This window comes from Myotis daubentonii, chromosome 17 (genome assembly GCF_963259705.1).
Source record: "Myotis daubentonii chromosome 17, mMyoDau2.1, whole genome shotgun sequence".
In the NCBI taxonomy this organism is placed as follows: Eukaryota; Metazoa; Chordata; class Mammalia; order Chiroptera; family Vespertilionidae; genus Myotis; species Myotis daubentonii.
In genome coordinates, this window is record NC_081856.1 from 10,469,010 (window position 1) to 10,482,872 (window position 13,863).

Below are 13,863 nucleotides of genomic sequence, written 5' to 3' on the forward strand. Positions count from 1 at the left end.
GACTGGCTCTCTTATCTTGAATTATAACCTATTGTGGCGGCCGGCATGGCCATGGCATACTCAGCCCCAGTGCACCTTATGTGCCATGCCAGCCTGGTTCAGTGACCCTGAGAGGGGGCGGTGAAGGATTGAGAAAAGACAGACAACAGAATGAGCTGGGTCTCGGTGGGACGCTGCTCTCGGATGGAGAGACAGCACCAGCGCCCACAAGCCGTTTCTTTATTTTATAGCAGGTGCCATGAGGGAACGTAAGGGCATGATCAGATGTTTACAACATTCTCGTGGGTTTCAATCCTACTCAACTACATGCACCTGAACCACATCTCTCAGGCACGTGGGGCCACGTGTTCGGACCACAGGTTCAAGCTCACAGCTACAGCTGTTGGCTATAATTGTGCTGGGAGGGCTCTGCCCTCCAAGCTGGGCCTTGCATGTGGCAATGAGAGGACTGTGCCCTCTCCTCAGTGTAAGGCTCGGACCTGTCCAAAACACTGTAACCGCGCCCCACAACCTATGGGCTTGTTGGTTGGTTGATGTTCTCAGGATGTTCCACCTTCTCTGTGGCAGCTTAAACCTCATGGTGACTGAACTGGTTTTCTGTGTGAGCCAGATGCCAAGACTGTGTGTATGGGTTACGCAGTGGTTCTCAACCTTCTGGCCCTTTAAATACAGTTCCTCATGTTGTGACCCCCAACCATAAAATTATTTTCGTTGCTACTTCATAACTGTAATGTTGCTACTGTTATGAATTGTAATGTAAATATCTGATATGCAGGATGGTCTTAGGCGACCCCTGTGAAAGGGTCGTTCGACCGCCAAAGGGGTCGCGACCCACAGGTTGAGAACCGCTGGGTTATGGGGTTTCATTCCTAGATTGTACGTCCCCTTGCAGGAGTTGAATTTTCCCAGGTGAAGCTCCAGAAGGGCAGTGGGTGCTCTGGGTGACTCTCTGGGGACCCCCTTTTCTCGAGGAGCATACTCCGTCCTCAGGCTCGGTCCCTGTGCCTCCCATCCTTACAGGCTATGGATGGTTTTTCTAGAAGTGTCTACCTGACCCATGGTGGGCTAATAAAATACCTTCCCTGGAATTTGGAATTTTCAAGACAGGGGCAGAGAATGGGGTTCCTGTGCATGTACCCCCAACACTGAACGCCAGCGACCTGCTGCAGAGTCCTTTCCATTGTCTGACACACACTGCTTCCATTCCTTAAGTATTTGATGAAATTTATCAGTGACACCATCTGGCCTTGTGTGAACATATTTTTAGATTATGGATTTAATTTCTTGAATAGATATGGCATATCTGGTCCAAAGAAGTTGTCTAGTTGCTGAGTTACTGGCATAAAGTTCTTTATAATATTGCCTTATCCTAATGTCTTATCCCCTCATTTTGTTCGAAATATTAGCCATTTTGTTTCCTCTGTCTTTTTATTTTTGGCTTTGTTAACTTTCCTGTTTGTTTTCTATAGTTGTTAACTATTTCATTGATTCCTGATCTTTTGTTATTTTTCTTCCTTATACATTGGGTTTATTTGCTTTTCCTCTGCTAACTTTTAAAGATGGAGATTGGATAATTCGTTTTAAAGCCTTTGATTTTTATTGAGATATAATTATGATCTAGCATTGTGTGAGTTTAAGGTGTACAACATGTCCATTGCTATATAATTACCACTTAACATTAGCTAACACATCTACTACATTACAAAATTCTTTTTTTGGTGAGAAGATTTGGTTTCTTAGCAACCTTGAAGTTTATAGAACAGGATATTGACTGTCCTCGCTATGCTGTGGGTAAGATCTCCAGGACTTATCTACCAGGTGCAAATCTGTCCTCTCCCCAACCCCCACCATAATATAACTGGATTTCTCTCCTTTTCTGTTAGTTTTGACCAGTGTTTGCTTCAAGAATTTTGAACCTTTGTAATTAGGCACATGCTCATTTAGGATTGTCATATCTTAATGAATGGATACTTTTATTATTTAGAAGTGTCTATTTTAATCTCTAGCAATACTCTTTATTTTGCCATCAACTTTGATATGACTACAACACACCAGATCTCTTGTGCTTAAATTTTTCATGGTGTAAGCTTTTTCTATCCTTTTGCTTTAAATCTGTGCCTTTGTATTTAAAATGCATCTTTTTACAGAGAGCATCTAGTTGGATCTTGCTTTTTCATCCAGCTGGACAATCCCTGCCTTTTCATTGAAGTGCACAGTCCATTTTTATTGAATGTAATTATTTATATGGCTGACATTTTGCTATTTGCTTTCTATGTCACATGTGTCTTTCATTCCTCTGTTGAGACTTCCCTAAGCTAAGGGCACATCACCTTATCAGAGCGGGATTGACACCATCAGAAGGCTCAGCTCTTGGGAGAAGTGCCCTCTTCCCACTCAGTGTTACTCCGGGGTGGCAGCCCTCCCTATTGTCCACCTAAAAGCCTTGCACGTTTCTCCAAGCCCCTCCTCTTTGGAGGACTGTGAACCTCACTTTATTCCCCTCTAGTCCTATGGGAACCCCAAAAGCTCTCCTCAGACTCTTAGGCTCAGCTTTTGTTTTTGGAATCAAGAGTCTGGGTAGTAAAGGGCTCCATTTCCCGACCTCACTCTCCCCTGGCTTTGTCAGTTCTCTTTGGCTCAGTGGGTTCCTGACGCCTTAAGTAGGCCTTCTTTATACTTTGTCTAGGTCTTCTCGTGGTCCTCAGGGGGAAGGTCCCACACAAGCTTGGCAGTGGTTGCTGAAAGAAAACTCATTTTCATTATTATTTAAAGAAAAACCGATTCAGGGATGCCGTGGTCTCATCTGGAAATCTGCCCTGTGTTAACTGCTATACCACGTGGGAAAGTCAGTCCCCTGCCCCGAGACCTGGGTTCCACCACTGGCCAAACACTCAAAAATATCTCCTCCTTCATGTGTTTTGGGGACCTTACAGGGTTAACCCTAAAAAGGGTTTTCCTTTTTTCTGTTGTCAGATTTTTTTTCCCTTCAATTTTATGGCATGAACCTGAGCCACCAGTCGTTATGTAATTAAGTTTCCAAGGCAGTTACTGATTTTTATTACCAGGAAGGGTCAATTCATTTGGTTTAATCATAGTGTTATCAACAGCAAAACATAATTTTGTTCTGAGCCCATCTCCCTCTACAAATATAATTTTTATTTATTTTAGTTAGTCAAGGTTTATTGCCTAATCAGTGTGTTATATTTATGTTGTTGCTTTCTTGAGGTTGGAAGGAGTGACATGATTTATTTATTTACTTTTAGAGTTTGGTTACACTGGAAATATACAAGGGACTCTTAGTTTCAATCATCTGAATCAAGCTTTTTATCACTATATTATGGATTGCAATTTTGATTTTTTAATTTAAAAAAGAATGTAATATAAGAAAGCAGCCAAAGCAAATAGAGCCCAGAAGGAAGGGAGGGAGGAGGGAAGGTGGCTTGGAGGATGGAGAATGAGGTTGAAAGAGACTTTGAGGGACAGTGTTTGTTATGGGAAGGGCAAGGGGCTAGGGGTTAGGAGACTTAGGTTCTAGAATCAGGGCATCTCCTAACAAGCTGTGACGATTTGGGGAGGTCCCGGGAGCCCAGGGAGGTGACAGTGGAAGGGAGGACATTTCTGAGCAAGTCCATGTCCAAAGAGGCGGAGGGTCTCTTTCCCAGCTGAGGGGACTTCCAATGAGTAGACATCCCAAGCCTTCTTTGCACCTACTCTCAGACCAACCTACCAGTAACTTCCTGTCTCTGGCCTTCAGTTTTATATTTGTGAAATGAGGAAATTAAAACCCAATTTCTTTAAGGCCCCTTGTAAGGGCTAAAATATCAAGATGTTTGAAGGGATTTTAAGGTATAACTCAGTTTTAGGAGCTCCGGGAACCCTTTGGAACTGATGTAAAATTTCACGTTTGTGTACAAATGTGCATTTTGGGGGGTGAAAGTTTTCTTAAAGCTGTCATTTGAGTCTAGGATGTTCCATTAGTGCAAAAGATTAAGAAAAAGTGAATAATTATTTAGTCATAATTCCTAGCAATAATCTAACAAGCATCTTAGTGATTATCTTTTGTGTGTTCATATGAGCACATACATCTGAGAAATGTTTAGTTAGTAAATCACCAACAAAATCTATCTTGTTTCTCCCGGGATGGGCTTAACTGGGGCAAGTGTCAGAAATTCTGGGTTTGAGCCCTCCCTCGGGTACCTGGCAGTGAATCTGACCCCCGTCTCCTCAACCAAGAAATCCAAGAAACAGCTTGAACAGAACACACCCAACTTTCTTCTCAGGACTGTTCCCTCCGCTGATGAACATCACACACGGCCTGGGTGTCAGGAACATGGGCTACAGCTGTGAAGGACTAACAGCGGCTCCCTCCAACGGGCAGACCAGCTGGGAAGCTGTGCATTCGGTTTCTCTGGGGTAAATGTGCCACTAGTAGGGGTGAGCAGTGGGAGATATGTACTGGGATGCACCTCAGATGGGAACCTGAACAAATGGCTTGATTTCCCCTCCTTTTCTTTCTTTCTTTTTAAAAAAATATTTTTATTGATTTCAGAGAGGAAGGGAGAAGAGAAACACCAGTGATGAGAGAGAATCATGGGTCGGCTGCCTCCTGCACACCCCCACTGGGATCGAGCCCCCACCATGGGCATGTGCCCTGAGCGGAATCCACCCTCGCCTCCTGGTTCACAGGTCCACGCTCAACCACTGGGCCCCTGTGGCCGGGCTCCTTTCCTTCTTTGTGTATGAAATTGAACCGAGGGGGTAAGAAGTATCTAGACAAGCCACGTGCACACGGTGCTTCCGAGTGCAGAGGGCACGGCGGGTTTACCTAAAGGGGAGCCGTGTGCATTTTGCAAACCGACCTCTGGCTTTGGGGACGTCTGGCACGGGCTTCCCGGAGGCTGCCGGGGACTGAGGAGGGTGGGGAGCACCTGCTCACGCCAGGTGCCGGGCTGAGCACGGGAAACGTGCCCTCCTTTCAAAAGCACAGAGAAATAATAGAAATAACAAAGTAAAAGTGTGCGGCGGCATACTAAGGAAAGACGGGGCAGTCTCTATAGACCAGAAACAGGGGCACACCTCAGCAGGCGCCCTACACCCGCAGCAGTGCGAGCCTGGGGCCTGGGGGAGGGCAGGGCACTACTGATCTCGGAGATGAAGGAACGAATAAAATCCGTGGGTTTTTAGTAAGAGCCGCGATTATGAAGCCAAAACGGGCAGCGATTTGTTCTTTTAACAAGTGCAGCCTCTGGAGGCTGAAGAGTTAGCAGTGACCCGCGTGGTTCAGCATGAAGAGATAAAGAGGTAGAAAATGAAAGGATAAGAAACAGACGGGAACGAGAAGCACCCTGCGCGTCTAAAAGGAATGAAAAAGGACAAAATACCCCTCTGGAGAGGGATGTGGGAAGATTCCTCACCTCAGACATTTTCAGAACGGAAGGAAGACTTGAGCTCTCAAAATGGGGGGGAGGGGGGGGGTGAATTGACCAACTGGAATAGAAAACACACACAAAATCCCAAACAAAGAAAACCAAACCTGGGCGCAGTGAAGCAGTGCCTCAGAATAAGCAAATAGAGACAATGTCACAGCCACCAGAGGAGAGGCGGATCACGCCAGCGTCTCAGTAGCCACATGAGGTGACAGGAGACCAGGGCGGCCCAGCCTCAGCGGGTTGAGGACACGCACCTTCGCACCTGACGGCTGGTAGCTAGCCGCGTGCGAGCGGGGCGGAGGGGCCAGCCTTTTTAACAAGCCTGCCAGGTGATGCCCTGAAGTTTGAGAACCAGGTGAATGGCTCCCTGTTAACCCCTTTCTTCCTGCAAAAGCTTGGAATTTGACTTGCCTAATTTGGGCCATTTTTACCAATACCTGGAGTGGCTTTTAGGGACAATATCTTTATATGTTTTTATTGATTTTTGCTGAGAGAGGGAAGTAAAGGGAGGGAGGGCGGGAGGGAGAGAGAGAGAGAGAAAGAGAGAGAGAGAGACATCATTGTGATAACCCAACACTGACCAGCTGCCTCCTGCACACCCCCCACCCGGGAATGAGCCCACAAGCCAGGCATGTGGCTTCAGGAATAGAACCCGAAACCCTTTGGTGCCCAGGATGCCCAACCTGAGCCAGTGGGCCAGGGCACAAGGACAGTATCTTAACCTGGAAGAATAAAGTGACGGTGGGGTTGAGTTGTAACTCGTAGGGCAGGTGGAGGGGAGCAGGAGGGGCTGAGCGGAGCCGTGGTATTTGGGGAGCAGGCGGCTTTCCCGCAGCCACCACGTTCCCCGGGGGCTGCCTGTTGGGAGGGCCTCCGGGTGGAGGGGCCCCGTCTGCGTGTGACCGTCTGCGTGTTCAGGCATTTCTTGGCTCCAAGACAGAGCTTGGAGTGGAGTTTGCAATAAACTGACATGCAGGGGAGGAGCCCCACCCGCCCGCCTCTCCGCCTCTCCTGTGACCTCTCATCAGAGGGGAACTTGACTCCCTGCTGGCTCGAGTGTTTACTGCCTGGCTTTTCTAGGTCTGAGTCCCGTTTCTTAACTGAAGGACTTTTTTCATTTTTAAAGTATTTTCCCCTTCGTCTAAAGAGAAAGAAAAAGTGAGTTTCTATCAGGCACCAGAGGAGAAGCGGTGGGAAGCTTTGCTGTTCAGTCCTCGCAGAGACCAGACTCTGGCCGTCACGGTCCCAGAGCCAGAATGGGAGGAGTGGGTGGAGGTGGTCGGGGTGCCTGCAGCATCACTGTCCACCCTTACACGCCGGGGGCAAGTTCCTCAGCCAGGGACTTGGCCCCTCGGGTGCAGGAAATTGGAAGAACACATGAGTGACAGTCGGTAGGTGGGACCTGCTTTATTACGAACCAAGCAGCCAAAAGCTGGCCCGTCGGTGGCACCTTATATACCTGCTCAAACAAGAGGCCTCGTGCCAATTAGTGACGCCTGTGCTGAGTTAACCTAAGCAGGTTACATAAGGGTGCGCTTGCGCAGTACGCAGAGTGCTACTGCTGTGTGCGTGCCTGCACACGTGGGGAGGGTGAATGGGCCTTTAGCTTCCCGTGTACTCTGTTCGGGGCCCCACAATACGTCTCAGCCTCAGTCCCAGGCTAGATTAGCTTTTCATCTCTGGGTCTCCAGCCCCCAGCACAGAGGTGATGGAGGTGGTCAGGAAATGCTTTTCAATAAATGGATGGATGGATGGATGGATAGATGGATGGATGGATGGATGGATGATGAATTTCCTCAGTTTCTAGTTGCATTGGTTTCTGTGTTTCCTGGCACCTCAGGCGAATAGGCCAATTCCTTGATATGCTATTGCAGGTCTTTGGACATTCCCTGCAGTTTGCAGAGCGCCCATCCTCACTGTTTTTGATCACGCACCCCTCCCCAGGCCTCCACTTTGAATGAAGAGTCTTAGGGACATTTAAGGCCACGCGTTCAGGAAGTAGCTGAATTGAGAGCCAAAATCCATCTCTTAGGATTCTCTCCTCCATTAAGCAGATAATAGAGCATATTATGTCTTCAGTTCAAAAGGTGGGAAATGCTACTTAACTGCGGACATAACATTAAATCACAATTTCAACTCAGAGAAGGTACCGGGGAGGACAATATAGTCTGTGTTTTGAGAAAGTCCCGATAAGAACGACGGTTGATATGATTGAGAAGGGGAGGGTAGTGAATCAGATGCTTCTTTTCACTTGCAGGACCGCCCCTGGGTAATCTCAAGGTCATCAGGGTAAACTTGGAACACGTTTCTAATTTCCCTTACAGTCTGCGCCAGCCCTCGGAGGGGAGGCCAGGTGGAAGCAGAGCCCAGGCCGCCCCACGCGTTTGTCTCTGAGTCCAACTCAAGCGGCCGGTGCCTGAATCCTCCAGAGAGACCTGCTTTGCCAACGTCCCTGCAGGGCTTGGAGACAAAGCGGCTCCCTGCCAGGGCATTGAGCCGGAGAGGGGCATTGTCTGCTGTCAGCTGGGCCACAGCCCAGCTCTGGCACAGAGGCGCTCGCAGCCATTGTAGGAGGAATTGCAGCCCTGGGAGATGGCAGTGGTTCCAGCTGAAAACACAGGCTTTGTGAAAAATCAATTCGCTGAAAGCTAATTTACTGAAAGCCAACTCACCAAATGACCAAGGCGCTGAATTATTGAAGAGTTTTTAGGACGTTTTAGTTTCACCCTTACCCTGCCCCTGCCCCTGCTTCTATGTGAGCGACGCTGATGTGGGGGAGGGGGCGAGAGAATGTTCTTAAACATGGGTGACCACAGTCTGCTCCCAAATCTCGCCTGTCCCTGCCTCTTGCTCCACCTTCCCTCTACCATTTAAACTCAAATGGGTGTGTTTTTCCTTAAAAGTCATTTCAGATCCCCTGGAATTCTGGAGACACGCAGGCCACAGAAAACCTGACTAATAGGTTAGGGTCCCCCCACACCCCTTTGTAAAAACTTTGGCTTCAGTCCTCCTGTGGAGAGACGGCTGCTGTGGCTCCAAGCATCACATCTACATCCCAGAAAGGAACCAAAGGGTAAGATCAAAGGCAGAAAGCTGGGCCACTCCTTGTGTCAGGGACCCCGGAGCATTTGAAAAGCCCCAGCCAGCAGACTTCTTCATAGCTGTGACTGGCCAACACTTGTCGCACAGCCACACCCATCTCACCTACGCCCACATGTCCGTCCGTTCCCACCCTTGAAGCTGGAGGTGAAACGATGGTGGGTGAACTGCCCTCGGCCTGGCTTAAGGTTTTATGTGAAAGCTTCTAGGGCTGTGTGAGGGAATAGGAGTTTTTAGGTGATTGTGAGCTTATCCAGAGGTTCTCAACCTGTGGGTCGCGACCCCTTTGGCGGTCAAATGACCCTTTCACAGGGGTCGCCTAAGACCATCCTGCATATCAGATATTTACATTATGATTCATAACAGTAGCAACATTACAGTTATGATGTAGCAACGAAAATAATTTTATGGTTGGGTCACAACATGAGGAACTGTATTTAAAGGGCCAGAAGGTTGAGAACCACTGTAATAGACCGAATTGGGCCAAGAGTCCCAATTTGGGGGTTATTACGATGACTGCAATCCCATTTCTACCCATCAGTCATGAGGATCTGAGGAAACTCAGTAGACAAGGATGAATAAATAAGGCAGGATGACAAGCTCCTGTCGATTCTCGGGTCAGATAAAATGTATCTGGATCACAGAAGCACCAGTGCACTGGGACCTGGCAGAGGAAAGGGAGCCCCCTCCTGGTGGGGAGGACCAACACCAGGAGAGCCTGGTAAACTGCAAATGCTTATTTTTAAATGGCCACCAGTGCATCCTAAACTGACACCAGGGCAAATTTACTTCTACTCAGTGGCCACCCGCTGGTGCCCCTGCAGGCGGGGGCCCTAACCGCTGAGACTCCAGCTGTGCTCCCTGAACCCCACAGGAAGAAGAGGGCTGCCTGCCTATTTCCTAGGAGCCCCAAGTGAGCGCTTAGAGCCATAAGTGGTCCTGGAGAAGGAGCTCCGGAAAGCCATAAAAATGATTCACTGCTCTCTGAATTTTGTTGTTTTATTAAAAACCAGTCAGCTTACAGTTAGCAAGCACTTTCATTAAATCATCGTAAGCATCACAAAGACTGGTACAGACAGAACATTGGATAATTCTTTAGAGAGAAAATAGTCTCTCGCCGGCATACTATAATGTAATAGCTATTGTGTTGGGAATAAAGAGAAAAGATAGTTTTGAAACCAAACAGAACTTCCCTGTAATTAACTCTGGCACCTAATTATTTGATCTGTAACTGGGAACAGTCATACCCGCGTATCGCAAGCGTTACTATTATTCCCCAACATCTGGTTCTCCTCTTCTTCTGAGTTCATGGGGGAGGGTATGGCAGTTTCCTGCTCTCTGGAAGTTGGGCGTGTCCACGGGACTCGCGTTGACCGAGGAAATGTGGGTGGAAGTGTCTTCTGTTCATTCCAAGAGGCAGCATTCCATAGTCACTGCTGGGGACTCATTGCTCTATTTTTTTCTGGCCCAGCAGTTGTGGAACTGGCGTTGATTTGAAGAGTCCATATGATCAGAGCGGCCTCCCCATTTTTCTGCCCCCCTATTCTTTGTGGGGGCTTCCATCGTCAAGGTTGCCTCATGATTCAAGATAACTGGTGGAGCCCCAGCCATCACATCCATGCCCCAGGTGGGATGAAAAACGAAGAGTCCGTCAGTTGAGTGAACCCTCCTGTGAGCCCTACCCCTGAGCTCTGCTCACATAGCCTTGGCTGCCCCCAATCTCAGGAGATGAGGTCGTTCTCTCTGAGCTCAGCACGTTGCTGCCCCAGTAGAGCTGGCCCTCTGTGACCGAGAAAGAAGGTGAACGTGGAAACCTGGTATGCAGCCAGCAGGTTCTGGGATGACCCTTCTACCCTGCCTCTTCTTCACAAAATTCATTTCCAAACCTAAGTTCTATGTCTGACCTAGAAAGAGCCCAGTTAAGCCAGCCACGTGCCTCAGTGGTTGAACATCTGTCTGTGAACCAGGAGGCTGCGGTTTGATTCCTGGTCAGGGCACAGGCCCGGGTTGTGAGCTCGATTCCCAGTGTGGGGCGTGCAGGAGGCAGTCAATCAATGATTGTCTCTCATCACTGATGTTACTATCTCTCTCCGTCTCCCTTATTCTCTGAAATCAATAAAAATACTTTTTTTTTAAAAAAAGAGTTCATTTAACTGTCTGCACTCCAGGGGTGGTTTCTGCATTGGGGTGGGGAGATTCTCATCACAAGAAGTGGCAAAATGAGGAAAAAAATGTCAAGAAGATCTGGGGTAGCACAAATGAGAGATTTCTGTTACATTTTCTTAACATCAAACGTGATGATTCAAGTAAACGGAGACTTAAACAGACATCGCAGTGTTGTATAAACCACATTTGAAATATTCCAGGGGTTTGGCTGAACCCCTAAGGCACGGGTGAGCCTCCAAAACTTATTAAGGAATTTTCTGAGTGGAGGCAGCCCCACCCACCTTACGTCAGTCATTAGCCTCTTGGAAAGGAGAGGACAGGGGCAGGAGAGATGGTTCTGGACTTGGAGCTTAGATCAGTTACAAATGGGCTGGCTGGTTTGGGAAATACTGGAGCTGTGTCCTTGTCTGCAAAATTAACAGTTGGGAGAATTAGTGAGAAAATATGGGTATTACTTTGTTATCTACAACAGCATTCAGCAAACAGCAGTTGTTTGTTCCTTGAATAGTAAGTAATCATGGATGCTAATCGATGTAAGACAGTAAACGAGGTACTTTATGAATGTTCCTCTACCTCTCTCCCCAGTAAAGACCACCACCCACTACCACACATGCCCGCACACAGACACTCCTATAGGATGGCTATTATCTTCATTTTATTTATCAGAAAGGCGCGGTTCAGAGTGGTTGAGTAACTTGGTCAAGGTCACACAGCTAGTGTCTCTGCCCAAGTTTCACTGCCATTACATCAGTTTTTCCACAGTACAGTGATTCAGAGAAAATCAGAGTGTTCTCTTCTCAAATCGCCCTTTACAAGTCATGGAGAGCAGAGACAATCAAGTGTTCCCTCTTGGTTTGGAAGGAACTACTGACTGCTGTGCTAAAGGAAAGCTGGATTTCAGTCTGACTTGGAAACTCCCGAGGCAGAGAGGTGGGAAGTATTGGCAGCGGCTTTCCCTCACCATCTCTGCATGTGCCTCATCCATCCACTGTGCTGAGAGATTTTCATGAGTCAAGGAGGGATAGAATCCCTCTTTTTGTTTCCTGAGACAACTGTCACCTGAGAGGCTGAACGAATAGAAACATCTTGTTCCAGAGAGAAAAGTGTCCATGGGGCCTCCTTTCATTCGCCGTAATCATCCCCCCAACCTCCAAAGCTCCACTGAAATGACTTCCAAATTGGGCTGAATTTCGAGGCCTGGGTGAGGATTCTCAGTGTGGTAGACAGAATAATGCCTCATCGCCTCACCTCCCCCCAAAAATCCAAGTCTTAATTTCTAGAATCTGTGAGTATGTTACTTTACAAGGCAAAGAGTCTTTGCGGATATGATTATGGACCTTGACATGGGGAGATTTTCCTGGGTGATCTGGGTGAATCCAATATAATCACCTGGGTCCTCAAAAGCAAGAACGTTTCTGACTATAATCAGAGAGAGAATTGACTGCAGAAGAAAAGCACCGAGAGATGTAACATGGTTGGCTTTGAAGATGGAGGACGGGGCCACAAGCCAAGGAATGCCGGCAGCCTCTGGGAGCTGGAAGAGGATGGGAAACAGATTCTCCCCAGGAGGGAAGACAGTGATTATACTGAGATGTTCTTCCTCCTCCCACTGTTTTGTCCTGGTTCCACCCTTCAGTCTGTAATGACATTTGTGTGTGATTATTTGATTAATGTCTTCTCTCTGTCAAACTCCATGCCCCATTAGAGCAGAGGTTTATCTGATTGCGTACTTTTGTGTTCCCAGTGCTGAACCCACACCTGGGGTGAGGATGGCGTGCAATAACTCTCTGCTGAATAAACAAACACCAACTGGCCCTGGCTGTGAAGTCAACCCTGTGTTTGCCATTTATGTGTCTTTTACGAGAAAGAGCAAGAAAGGTACCAAATGTTTCAACTACTGGAGACACAGAATTGGATGTCCCATCGTGTGGGTTGTTTGGTGGTGGTGTTGTTGCTGGAATTAATTTTGCTTTGCTTAGTTTGAGGGAAAAAATTAAAATGTAAAACACATAAACAAAACCACTAGGAAACAGATTTAAGCTGTTAAAAAAACTTCAACTTGCCAAATGAATAAATTTAAATTAATCTTATTTAAGAACAGAAATAGGACTATAACTACTCCTTGGGAAATTAGCTTTTAAATATGTTTATTTTAAAACTGCAGTATCTTCAGGGCCAGGGCTGCAAAATTAGGCCTAGAACATTACTGTATTTTTTTTCATTACTGTATTTTTTTACACACAGCACAGGTAATAACCTATGTATAGAACACAAGACATAGCTGATTCCAAAATTATCCTTGCTTACCGCTTCTTCTCACATATTTATGACGCCATCTGATCTGAAAGTGCTTCAGACACCTGTGCGCAAGGCTTTTCAGCATTTGGACATTAAAGCAAAGTTGACGAGCTCTATTTAACTTGAAAGAACTGTCCATTTTTAGCTTGTTTTTACTGTGGATGTGAACAAGGTGCATCGCTTTATCTAGAGTTGACTTGTCATTTCACAGTCCAGAATCTAGCGGAAAGTATGGTACCTTACTTCCAAATCCATCCTAAAATAACAGCGTTCTTTTCCTTTTCAACAACACAGGTATACATTGTGCTTTTTTCCCCCACTTAACAGATATCTGTTAAATTCCTATGGTGTGCAGAATTCTATGACAGTCATTGGGGCAGAGAGGCAAGGAATTGAAATCTCTGTCCTCACGTAGCCACCATTCTAGTAAGTCACAAATACGGGAATCCTGTTTGTCCATGTCACATTCTATACATTTTTTATAAACTGAAACCTGTGTAACTTTATTAATCAATGTAACCCCAATAAATTCAATAACAAAATAAAATGTCCTAATTGTGCTTTTTCTTGAACCTCATGCTTGAAACATGTGCCCTACCTGGTGCTCTTCTTGGACACCCCACAATTCGGAGACAAAACGATATTTTGAGAAACTACTAGAATGTAAGATTCATGGCAATCTTTGTCTTATCTCTGTTGCATCCCCCCTGCCCAGCACATAGGAGACACCCAGTAAATATTTTTAAATGAACATATTTATTAAACTTTTTACATTAAAAATAGTACATTTTTATTTTAAAAGTTTTAGGAGAAACAACAAGAAGGGAAAAAAGATACAGCTACTTACAAATAATCACTATTAACATTTTGG